This window comes from Canis lupus, chromosome 14 (assembly GCF_048164855.1).
Source record: "Canis lupus baileyi chromosome 14, mCanLup2.hap1, whole genome shotgun sequence".
Lineage (NCBI taxonomy): Eukaryota > Metazoa > Chordata > Mammalia > Carnivora > Canidae > Canis > Canis lupus.
Window position 1 is genome coordinate 13,459,053 of NC_132851.1, and position 13,506 is coordinate 13,472,558.

Below are 13,506 nucleotides of genomic sequence, written 5' to 3' on the forward strand. Positions count from 1 at the left end.
TCACTAAGCTTATATTTAGGAGCAGAAAGGAAAGGGTAACAATCTTTACTGCTTTCGGTTACTCAATACTATTTGAAAAGCTAGGAGGGACTCCTGAAACAAACATTTCTGCTAAAAAAGTGCATGTGTAAATCTTCATTCCATTGTCATAATCAACAAGATTTAAGAATATGCCTTGAAATTATTTTAAGTATATTGTTATGTGATGATATATCCCCAGGCAAACATGAAAAGATTTATAACTGATTCTAGAACATCTTACTTTAAAACTATAATGACCTGTAAAATATTGTTTTAATAAGATGAATAAATAATCTTTAAACATTTGATCCTAAGGATAATTACATTTTATTGAGTGGTTACATTCAGTTAAAAAAAATCAACCATTATTTGGGATCCCTGGTTGCTCAGCGGTTTAGCACCTGCCTTTGGCCTAGGGTGTGATCCTGGAGTCCCGGGATCGAGTCCTGCATCTGGCTCCCTGCATGGAGCCTGCTTCTCCCTCTTCCTGTGTCTCTGCCTCTCTTTCTTTCTGTGTCTCTCATGAATAAATAAATAAAATCTTTAAAATAAATAATAAAATAAAATAAATCAATCGTTAAGTATATTTTGAGTTAAATCTGTATCCAAATGTAACCATTATGATTTCACATATGTATTCACTAAAAAGTCATAAATGAAAGATTTTTCCTAATATATCTTTATAAGGTAACATTTAAAATGTCTACCATATGTTTAAAGTTTGAAAAATATAGCACTAGAATAACAAAAAATGGTAAGAATCTAAATGTCCATAGGCATGAAAATTTTACCTGTAATTCAATGGAAGTTATTAAATTGAGACAAATTATATTCAGCAAATGAATTGCTTGTTGAGAGATTAAATAAATTATGCATATTATGTAAATTAACATTCATAGAGCCACTGGGTATTTTCTCAATAGTAATGTTCTATTTCAACTAAAAAGGACATTATGGTTTTTAATTTTTAGTGTACTAAGAAAAAAAATTCTTAAATAAAAAATTAAAATTCAAATATAACATATCACTAAAATTATGACATTTAAATATATAGAACCACATTTAATGATTTTTTAAATAGAGTAAGAGCAAGTTAACATGAGATCTACTCTCAACAAATTAAGTTAAAATATTGAATAAAATGCAATGTTAATAACTCTAGGCAGTATGTTGTACAGCATTTCACTAGAACTTATTTATCTTGCATGACTAAATCTCTATCTTTTGAATGGCAGCTTCCTGTTTCACCTTCTATGCTCCTGGCAACCACTATTCTACTCTTTGTGTCTACGAGTTTTACTATTTCAGATACATTATATAAGTGGTTATGATTAATTAATCTTCAACAAGGGTGCTAGGAATATATAATAAGAAAAGGATAGTGTTTTCAATAAATACTGTTAGGAAAACTGGATATCCACATGCAAAAGAATCAAAGTGGACCTCTATTTTTATACCATAAACAAAAATAACTCAAAATCATTTAAAGATTTAAATATAATACTTGAAACTGTAAATCTCCCAGGAGAAAATGTAGAGCAAAAGCTTCCTGACATTAGAGAGCATGGTTTCTTGGATTGACATTAAAAGCACAAGCAACAAAAATAAATTAGGCAAGTGTAATTATGTTGAACTAAACAACTTCTGTACAGCAAAGGAAACAATCAACAGAGTAAAAAGACAATTTACAAAATGGAAGAAAATATTTCTAAACCATATATCTGATAAGGAATTACCATCTAAAACATACAGGTAACTCCTATGAATCAGTAGCAAAAAAAAATTAATAATCCTAGCAATAATGGAAAATGATTTTGAATATACATTTCTCCCAGTAAGACATGCAAATAGTCATCATGTAAAGATAGTACATTGAAAACATGTTCTAAAGCATCAGGGAAATGCAAATCAAAACCATAATAAAATAGCACCTCACATCTGTTAGGATAGGTGTTATGAAAAACTAATAACAATTGTTGTCAAAGATGCATACAAATTACAACCTTTAATGGCACTGGGTGGCTCAGTCAGTTACATGTCTAACTCTATTTTAGCTCAGGTCTTGATCTTAAGGTCATGAGTTCATACTCAGCATGGAGCCCACTTCAAAGAAGGAAAAAAAAAAATAGAACTTTTAGAAGTGTTAGTGGGAATATAAAATTGTGCAGCTACTATGGAAAACAGAGATTCTTAAAATTTTAAAATAGAACTATCATATGATATAGCAATCACATTTCTGGATAAATATACAAAAGAAATGAAGTCAGAGATATCTGCACTCCCATGTACATTGCATCCCATATACCGTAGCCAAGATATAGAAACAAAATAAATGTCTATTAACAGATGATTGGATAGAAAATGTGGCATATGCATTCAGAGGAATATTATTCAGTCTTGAAAAAGAAGGAAATCCTGCCATATGCAAGCAGTGGATCAACTTGTAGAATATTAAGCTAAGTGCAATAAGTCAGTCATGAACCAAAATATTTTTAAATAATTACTCCTGTTGGCAGAAATAAGGTTGGTATTTGATGCTTAAACAGAAAATAAAATCATTGAATGGTTTATTAAATATTGGAAAACATTTTATTAGAATTATATTCACTTGTATTTATTTTCTCTAAAGCCCCTACATTCACAAAGATAGCATGTATAAGGAACACACAGGAAGAAAATATTTATAGTGAATTTCCATAAGAAAATTCAGTAAAAAACTGTATTGCACAAAGTGGGAGAACAGGAAACTAAACTCTTTTAAGAACATTTAATATCATAAAATAAATTTTGCTTTGTTTTGTTTTTATTTGTCTTTTTTTTAAGATTTTATTTATTTATTCATGAGAGACACAGAGAGTAGAGAGAGAGAGAGACAGAGAGGTAGAGACACAGGCAGAGGGAGAAGGAGGCTCCATGCAAGGAGCCTGACGTGGGACTTGATCCCGGGTGTACAGGATCATGCCCTGGGCTGAAGGTGGCACTAAACCGCTAAGCCACCTAGGCTGCCCTGTTTTTATTTGTTTTAATGGCAAATTGGGAAGAATTTTTTTTTTTTTTTAAGTGAGGTGATACCATGGTTAAAGTTGTTTTGAAATTCTGAGGGTAAGACACTCACAAGAAAATAGTAAGACAGCTTAATCTGTAAATCTTTTTGTAGACATGTTTATGACACACTTCCTGTTGGATAACTTATATGTTTTTTGCTAGGATGATAGTCTCTATGTGTAGAATGCGTTCAACAAAATGGACCTACTTGTCTCAAATTATTTATTTATTTATTTATTTATTTTTTTGTTTTTTGTTTTTTTTTTTTTTTTTTTTAGTCTCAAATTATTTAATGTTAAAAATCTGGAATCTAAGAACTCTTGGAGAGAATATCTCTGAAAATATCATGGGACTTGTATAAATATCTGAGTTTAAAATTATTTTCCATGGCCCCCGTGTAGATGAGGTGATTACACATCTCATTTATGGATGCCATCTGTTAGCCTACATCAGAGTAGCCTGATGACAGAAGGAAAAATACTGTGGTGCTAAGTTGGATGTCCTGGACTTGCCCGTTTCATTTGTGCCACATAATTTTTGCATACTTAAAAACTAATAGTAAAGCTTGATATTAGTTAATATCACTGATGTATAGAAGAAGTCTGATGAAGATATCTAATATGTTGTATAATATCAAAATGCTACTGTGAGCAAGATTGTCTTTTATGCCCATGAGCTATAATTGCTAACATGCTTTTTAGCAAGATAGCGAATGATAAAACCCTTAGAAGGACTTCATGTCAGATAGCTGTTTAGAATGCCTAGTCTTTTACTAGGAAGACATAGAAACTTCCAGAAATATTATGAGGACAGGACATGAGTGGTGGGGGGTAAAATTTACCAATGGTGTGTGGGGAGGAAATACACTTAATTCAGGGAAAGTGGCTAAATGGATAGACAAGAGGTACAAAGCTGAAAGGGATACAAGTGAATATTTGTATTTCTTTACTCTTGCTAACAACTGGGGTAAAAACCAGACATATGGGATCCCTGGGTGGCGCAGCGGTTTGGTGCCTGCCTTTGGCCCAGGGTGCGATCCTGGAGATCCGGGATCAAATCCCACATCGGGCTCCCGGTGCATGGAGCCTGCTTCTCCCTCTGCCTGTGTCTCTGCCTCTCTCTCTCTCTCTGTGTGACTATCATAAATAAATAAAAATAAAAAATAAAAAAAATAAAAACCAGACATATGAAAGATCAGGACTAGAGTCCATATAAAATTCAATTTTGTATTCTCTAACAGGCTTCATCAGTCATTGCTTATTGGAGCAAACTTTTAAAATATTTGTTGATTGAGTATTATGCACGTTTATAAAGATAGAATTTCAAACACTAATACTCTAATTGTACCTGTCTCGCTCCTTTGAGACCTGTAAGCAATGATGTGAGGAGTACGTTTACTTCAAATTAATTTTTAAATCACCTGTTGAATTAACACCTTCACACTAACTACTAAGTGTTTCTTTAATCATTTTTAGGTTTTGGGAAGGAACAATGCCATGGTTCCAGACAGGTTAGGTGACTGAGACAAGAACCCCTCCATTAACATAGAAGTTGAAAATTAACATTAGTGCTCCTTCTTTGAGGTTTAATATGAAATAGTTTAGTCAAATGTTTCTTGAGGGGGCACCTGTGTGGCTTGGTCAGTTATGCATCTGTCTTTGGCTCATGTCATGATCCCAGTGTCCTGGGATTGACCCCAATGTCAGGCTCTTCACTGCTTCTCCCACTTTCTCTGCCCTTCCTCTCCCGGCTCAGACTCGCTTGCTCTCTTCTTATTATCTCTCTCTCTCTCTCTCTCTCTCAAATAAATCAATACAATTCTTAAAAGATTTCTTGGGTTATAATGGAAAATTCAAAAGGTTTAATTGATACACCTTTAATTTTGTAATGTTCCATATTCAGAGTTTGCTTTCTATAGTGGAGTTAATGGAGAAAATCTGACTTCCTGAGATAGTAACTCAGAAAGATACTGTTGAATCGCTGTTGAATCGTGCTTAAGAAGGCCACAACTAAAAAAAAAAAAAAAAAAAAAAAAAAAAAACAGGTATACTATCTTCATATCACAGAAGAAGATACATTTTCATTAAACATTTAAAAAATACTTTCAAAAAATGTTAACAATATGTGACACTCAAATTTAAAAATAAGATAATAAATTAAGTGTTTGAGAACAGATTTCAGTTAACAGTTCCTTTTGTTAAAGATATCAAGTGAAATAATGCAAGATAAGCATTTGGTTTGAATGACCGCAAATAATTAAATGATTAAATTAGAGCGTTCTTCTTACTTAAATATTTTTTTTATTATTACTTAAATCTAAAGTAGAATCTGAATTTCTTTCTTTTTTTTTCCTTCTTTTGAATTTTACGTTAAGAGAAACTCTGAAAAAGATTAATGTTCAGTTGTCAAATGATCACAAAGCAATAAATCAAATAAATAAATAAATCAAAGCAATAAAAGCACATGACATTTTAAACTGGATAGACATTCTGTACAATTATTAAGCAATGTATTTTGAAAATGTTGGGGTGTTTTTTATATATATATATATATGATATTTCATGGAATTTTAAAGATTTTATTTCTAAGTAATCTCTACACCCAACATGGGGCTAAAACTCACAAGCCCTGAGATCAAGAGTCACATGCTCTACTATCTAACCCAGCCAGGCACTTTACTCTTCCATAATCTAAATGGCTCCTGTTAGTTAGCCCAGTAGTCACTATCACAGCTGTTGATGCTGTCATTATTAATTATTATGTGTACTATATATTTTTCTGTCTTGGCAAAAATACCACATCTAGGATATTCTTGTCCCAAAGCAATCATCTCTTTAGATTAGATGATTATGTAAACTAAATATTTGTCCTTACGGTGCAAAAAGTGAGGCTTTCTTATTAAATATACTGAATGTCCTTATCTAGACTTAATTAGCTCTGATAGTTCTCCAAGGGGTATATTAATTTCAGACAATTCTAGAGATGTATCTCATGTAAATTAGTCCAGATATAAGTCATGAAGCTGGGTAGAGGAAAAAAACATAGATGACTATACTGTCCTCAAAAGGATGTGGTAAACATTAAAACTGGCTGTATAGGATAGCAAGTGGTACTAAGGAAATTTATGTAGGGGCCAATATATATGCTAGGTACTTTCACATACAGTATCATTTAATCTTTTTTTAAAAAAAGATTTTATTTATTTATTCATGAGAAAGAGAGAGAAGCAGAGACACAGGCAGAAGGAGAAGCAGGCTCCATGCAGGGAGCCTGATGCAGGACTCACACCCTGGGCCAAAGGCAGGTACTAAACCGCTGAGCCACCCAGGGACCCTCATTTAATCTTTATAACAATATGATGTACATTTTTTTCATTTATATGTATAGAATTACTGAGTTTAAGTATATTAGGCAACATGTCCAAGTATCTTAGTTCAGGCTGCTGTAACAAAGTGCCATAGATTGAATGGCTTATGAACAACAGAAACTTATGTATTTTAGTTCTGGAGACAGAAAGTCTGAGATAAGAGTGTGCACATTGTTGAGTTCAGATGGAGGACATCTTCCAGGTTGCAGACTGCCAACTCCTTGGATCCTCACATGGTGGAAGGAGTAAGGCAGCTTTTCAGGGTCTCATTTAAAAGGGACTAATATCTTTCACCAGAGTGTAGCTCTCATGACCTAATCACCTACCAAAGCCTAACCTCCTAATACCATCACATTGGGGGTTAAGATCTAAAAAAATGAATTTGGGAGACAAACATTTCAGCCAATAGTACCAAGAATTTAGCTAGTACATAGGAACATTATTTTAATTCAGTCTGTGTCTGATCTTAAATCTCATGCCTTACATATTAATATGACAATTTCTTATTTTTGAAAATAAACCTTGGAGAGAATAAAGGCTTATAGATGGTTAGTTATGGGAGTGTAAGGGAAAGTACAGATTTACAGTTCATATAGCAAAATAGTCACATTCATGAGCTAAGAGGAAGGAGGAGATGTCACTCCTAAGATTTTTATCTATTTATATTTTTATTTTTTTAAGAGAGGGGAAGGATGAGTGGAGAGAGATGGAGGGAGAGGGAGAGAGAATATCCTCAGCAGAATTCATACCCATCTGGACACTGGGCTCAATCTCACAACTCTGAGATCATGACTGCAGCTGAAATCAAGAGGCCAACAGTCAAAGAACTGAGCCACCCAGGTGCCCTCTGACTTTGAACCTCATGTATTTGGGAGGTTGATGATCTAGTTAAGTAACTCTTAGAGGACTATTTGAATACACTGAATTAAAGGAATTCAACTTAAATGTTCTATACAGTAGTATATTTGTTACAATTAATTACCAATATTGATAGATGATATAAATATTAATAGATTATCAACTGGAATTTATATTTTATTTCAGATTTCCTTAAGTATTATCTATTTTTATTTTGTCTTCCAGGATCCCACCTAGGAAGCCACATTTTATTTAGTTGTCATACTTCCATAGGCTCTTTTTTGACAGTGACAGTTTCTTAGACTTACTTTGTTTTTGACGACTTAGGACTTGGTGAAGAGTTCTTAGATATGACAAAAAAGACATGATAAATAAAATAAAATAAAATATTAAATTGGATTTTTTCAAAATTGGAAGTTTTATGATGTGGACTATTTTGTTAAAGAGAGTGGAAGACAAGATACAAACTTGAAGAAAATATTATCAAACCACATATCTGATAAGAGACTTATATGTAGAACATATTCTCAAAACTCAATAATGAAAAAATTAGAAAATGAACAAAATTAAAAAAAAATGAACAAAATTAAAGAGATCAAGTGACATTTCACTGAAGAGGATATATGGGTTGCAAATCAGCACATAAAAAGGTGTTTAACATCACAAGCCATTAGGCAAATTCAAATTAAAACCATATTAAATCAGTGTGTACTTATTAGAGCAGTTACATATTTTTAATAGTGATGATGTAAATACTGATCAAGATGAGAAGACACCATATCTCATACTTTTTTTGTCAAAATGTGAAGGATGCTACCACTATGAAAAATAGTTTGGTAGTTCTATGAAAAACCAAACACAATTGCCACACAATTCACCAATAGTACTCCTTGATATCTATCCTGGGGAAACAAAAGTTTATGTTCACATAAAATCCTGATAGGATTGTTTACAGCAATTTTATTTGTAATAGCCAATATTTGGAAACAAAATGTCCCTAATAGAAAAGTAGTTAAATTAAATGTGATATATTCATGCAATAAAAGCAAACTAACTACTGTTACACACAAAATCTCTAATGGGTGACAAGGACACTGTGCCTTTTCCAAAGGTCATATTGTAATTCCATTTAAGATTTTTTTTTTTTTTTTTCATAGAGACAGAGAAAGAGAGGCAGAGAGAGAAGCAGACATGATACAGAGAGCCCGACATGGGACTCGATCGCGGGCCTCCAGGATCAAGCCCCGGGCTGCAGGCGGCGCTAAACCGCTGCGCCACCAGGGCCGCCCCTGTAATTCTATTTATATAGCATTCTCAAAAGGAAAACTGAGAGAGAAAAACTGGTTTAGTAGTTAGGAATGCTTGTTTTGGGGAGATGGGGAGTATGAGTATAAATGGGTAGTATGAGGGCAATATTGGTGGTGATGGTACAGATCTATATCCTAATTGAAATACATCTTTCCTAAATTTGCACATGATGAAATAATGTAAAATTATATACAAACATGTACCCATATAAATTTCCTGATTTTGATATTGTACTATAATTTTGTAAGATTTATCCTTGGGGAAAACTGCTCACAGGTGAGATTTGTTGATGAACCATGGCACAAAAATAATTATCAAGCCAAGATTGAAGTATTGCAACCAAACTGTTTTTAATAAAATTAATTAATTCTGAAAAAATATGAGAAAGAGAAAATAATCTTTCATTTGCTACTTAAGTGTTGTTTTTGTTTTGTTGTTGTTACTGTTTTCAGAAAGCCTGATAACATGTTTTCCTGTATTTTGAGTTACTCTTGGACTTAGTTATGTATTTTTATATTTAAGGTTTTCTCTTCATTTCCTCTGTCATTACTATATCGGATAAATTTCAAAATCACACAGAAATTGTAACACAATGCAGAAAATATTAAGCAAGGAGTCTGAAGACAAAGGACTTCCACATTGATTAATACTTAAACATAATGAAGAAGTAGATTTGATTAGTGCAGGTTTGATTCCAGCTCCCTACAAACTAGGCAGAGATATAAAAAGAACAACCTCATTCCCTGTTGAGTTTGTCTATACTCAAACACCGATTTAGCATAAAGAGAAAAATAATAATGTCATAAGATGAGTGCTTTCTCCTTCATGTCAAAAGATGATCGACTGAATCATCCCCATTAATGTAGGTTTTTATAAGAAGAACAAGTTATTTTTATTTCTTTGTGCTTTTCTGGACTCTGTTTATAAAAAATTCTATCCTGATGGAACAGTGGATGTAATTATTTTATAACAAGTTTTCAATAATGGTAACATGGTCTTATACTCACCAGCATGTCATTTACTATCATGATACTAAACCCTTAGAATAATGACTCCTTTCATTTGGATAATTATTGGATCAGAATTTATAGTATTTTACAAATATTTTATTTGCTATTCTATTTTTATTAATTCCCAATTTTTGCTTCATTTAAAGTAAAACTATTACAAATTTTTAAACTTTTGCTTGGTCACTATATTTTATCGTGTATTTTGGAGAAAGTTTTATAGCCCAACTACATTTATTTGTAAGTTCCTTCAGACCTGAATTAAATGTTACCATGGAGGAAGATACTCATTCCTCACCAATTAAAGTATTTCTGAAGTATCTATGGTATAGGCTACCAGACAGTACTCTCTGATGGCCATTTTAGCCTTGTTGTCTAGCTACTTATATCCATTAAAAGGTGAAAGAAGAAGAAAGAGAGAAGAAGAAAGAAAAAAAGAAAGAAAGAAGAAAGAAAGAAAGAAAGAAAGAAAGAAAGAAAGAAAGAAAGAAAGAAAGAAAAAGAAAGAAAGAAAGAAGAAAAGAAAGAAAGAAAGAGAGAGAGAAAGAAAGAAAGAAAGAAAGAAAGAAAGAAAGAAAGAAAGAAAAAAGAAAGAAAGAAAAGAAAAAAGAAAAGAAAAAAAGAAAAGAAAAAAAGAAAAGAAAGAAAAAAGGGGAAAAAAAGCAAGCCAGGTTAGTTGGAATTTTAGAGTAGAAATGTGAACAGAAGCATTGAACTAGAATTTCACACTTTACATATGTTTATTTATTGTTTGGTCTTATTCTGCTTCCCTATCTTTGTCCCTCATATCTTTATAAGTATTCTAATTAAGAGTAACCCTTCATGCTATTACCATGAGTGACTTAAATGGTTAAAAAAACTATTCACTGATATTAGTGTTAAGAGAACAGAGATGTGCTTGCTTTTAGCTGTTACTATTTTCCTGGCAAATAAATTCACCTTTGATGTATGACATAGGTCCACATATTTAAAACCTCATAATTACAGTACTGAGTTGTATTACAGCTCCAGCTATCTACTTTTTCCCAATTGGAATGACAAAGTAGTCTCTCAAGGCTCTTTTATTATCTACTCTACATAATACATATTTCACTTTACTTACTGATGACATGAAGTGCTCCCTAGGGTATTTGTTCTTTTGAAAGAGAGTTCAATATATACTATGAGACTATACAAAATATTAGCTTATTAAAATATATCAAAGAATGCAGGGCTTCCATTTGAATCTACAAGGACAAACAATTTCTATGTGGCAAACTGACAAGATAACCTAAGTCACACTTATCCAGATAACGTTATAGTATATTTTAGCTTCTGTTTTTAGCAATTTTTCTCCTGACCCCCCCAATATTAAGGCAAATTATATATGTATGTAACAAGGCATATAATAATACAAAAATATGAAATTCCATTAATTTTCAATTTTCTCAGAACTACTTCATCTTCTTAAAGCAAAACTTAGATTCATTATTTTAAAAGCATATCCCGGGATCCCTGGGTGGTGCAGCGGTTTGGCGCCTGCCTTTGGCCCAGGGCGCGATCCTGGAGACCCGGGATCGAATCCCATGTCGGGCTCCCGGTGCATGGAGCCTGCTTCTCCCTCTGCCTGTGTCTCTGCCTCTCTCTCTCTCTCTCTCTCTCTCTGTGACTATCATAAATAAATAAAAAATTAAAAAAATAAAAATAAAAGCATATCCCATTTTTACATATTCAGTAGAACCCAGATAATAGCTAAGACACTCCTAAACATGAATATTTATTCTTATTTCAGCACATAACCTAGTACTGTTGAGAAATGGAAAAGTAGGAAAGTAAAGACAGACAGGTTTAGCTTTGCATCTGTGGCAGGAGGTGGGGGCAGGATCTTGGGCAGGCAAGAATTTCCTGCTCCTCCCTCAGAATAGCAGACGTCCACATTGCTTCAGTTCAGAGTTCTGACAGTGGGTTTCCAGTCCTTCCCACAAGGGCAGAAAGTTTTGCATCTACTACTCCTAAAAGGTAGCTGGTATGAACTGAATTGTGTCCCCCTAAAATTTAAATGTTAAAGCCCTACCCCCCAAAGTGATGGTGTTCAGAGATGGGACTTTTAGGAGGAAATTCGTTTTAAATGAGGTTGTAAGGATGGAGTCCTCATAATGGGATCAATGACTTTACAAAAAGAGGCACCAGAGAGCACTTCCTTCTCCTTCTGTACCCTCTACTATCCCCTGATCCCATCTCTTTCTCTCTTTTTTCTCTCTCTGTCTCTCTTTTACCTTTCTTCTCTTCCTTCTATCCTCTCTTTTCTCCTCTCTCTCTCACTCATTTCCATACATACATGCCAAGGAAAGGCCATTTGAGCGCACAACGAGAAGGCAACTATCAGCAAACCAGGAAGAGAGATCTCACCAGAACTCAGTCAGCCATGATGGCACCCTGATATCAGACCTCCAATCTCCACAACTGTGAAAAATGAAATTTCTCTGGTTTAAGCCACCCAGTTTGTGGTAGTAGTTATGGCCCAAATAGACATTGACAGCAGGGCATGTTTATGAGGGACCTGAGTGATTCTGATCAAGGTATCCATGAGCACAACTGGAGAAAAAAACACTAGTCTAGGTGCCATGATCATACTAAGCAATTATAATAACACAGTCTTAATGTAAAATGTGGGGTATAGGACATAGGGTCAAGACAAATAATTTACATATATAGCAGGACACAAGGTATAAAGAATTGTAAATTTCATCTTAGACTATAGGAGATCCTAATATCTGTCAGAGCACTTAATGTCATTAGGGAATAGACATCATCTCTCTAACAAAGGTATAGCAGGTTCTTAGAGAAGGGCTGAATGAACAGCCAGCCTCATTAAAGACATAAACATGCCTTAAACTAGTTTATACTCATTCTGTGCTAGCAATGTTTTCACCCTTACTCTTACTTTCCATGCACATTAATAATGCAACATTGCCATTTGTTCAATTTCTAAGTTATGCCTTCATGAATATGCATCCCTTAAATTTTTCCATGATCCAGTATTGTACTATCTTCTTTATAATGGGATATAGAATTCCTATTTCTCTTTCATGTTTAATCCAAATAATAGCCATAGTCATACAAGTCTCTCCTAACTCATTTCACAGTGATACATTTCCCCTTTCAATCTGTGCAGTATTTATAATTTTAATTGTTGAACTTACTTAATATATTTAATATATAAAACTGCTTCCTTGTTACCTTATAAAATGTGTTACTGGGGTACCTGGGTGGCTCATTCCGTTAAGCATCTAACTCTTGGTTTTGGTTCAGGTCATGATCTCAAGATGCTGAGATTGAGCCCTGAGTTGGGCTTCCTGCTTAGCAGGGAGTTTGCTTGTCTCTTTCTCTCTCTACTTCTCTCCCACTATCTCTCTCTCTCTCTCTCAAATAAATGCATCTTTAAATAAAGTAAAATAAAATAAAATGTATTACTTATATAAAACATTTTTATGCTAAACTAGATTATAATATCTTGGAGAACATAAATTATTTATCAGATATCTTTGATTATCTCCAAGTTAACTTACAAAATTCCCTAAACAGAAATATTCAGTAATTATTTTATGAGGTTATTTTTTGTTGTTGCTTAGTTGTAGTTCTTTATATATTCTATTAGGCAACCATAGACTTTTTAAATTTTAACTCTAATATAGTTAATATACAGTCATACTAGTTACACGTGTACAATTTAGTGATTCAATAATTCTAGATATTATATGCTCATCATGGTAGTTGTATTCTTAATACCATATCCTTCACCTATTTCACTGATCCTTCCCCACCCACCTCCCCTCTGGTAATCATCAGTTTGTTCTCTATAGTGAAAAGTCAGATTTTTGGCTTGTCTCTTTTCCTTTGTTATGTTTCGTAAATTCCACA

The 13,506-nt window shown here is 33.3% G+C and overlaps 1 long non-coding RNA gene across 1 annotated transcript in view; it reads left to right on the forward strand.

The window, feature by feature from the left end:
* The window catches only part of LOC140603728 (uncharacterized), a 210,868-nt gene extending 200,875 nt beyond the window's left edge, over nt 1-9,993 (forward strand). The window contains exon 6 of the long non-coding RNA XR_012006700.1: nt 8,449-9,993. This is a non-coding gene — a long non-coding RNA (uncharacterized lncRNA). The remainder of the gene's footprint in view (nt 1-8,448) is intronic.
* The last annotated feature ends 3,513 nt before the right edge of the window (nt 9,994-13,506 follow it).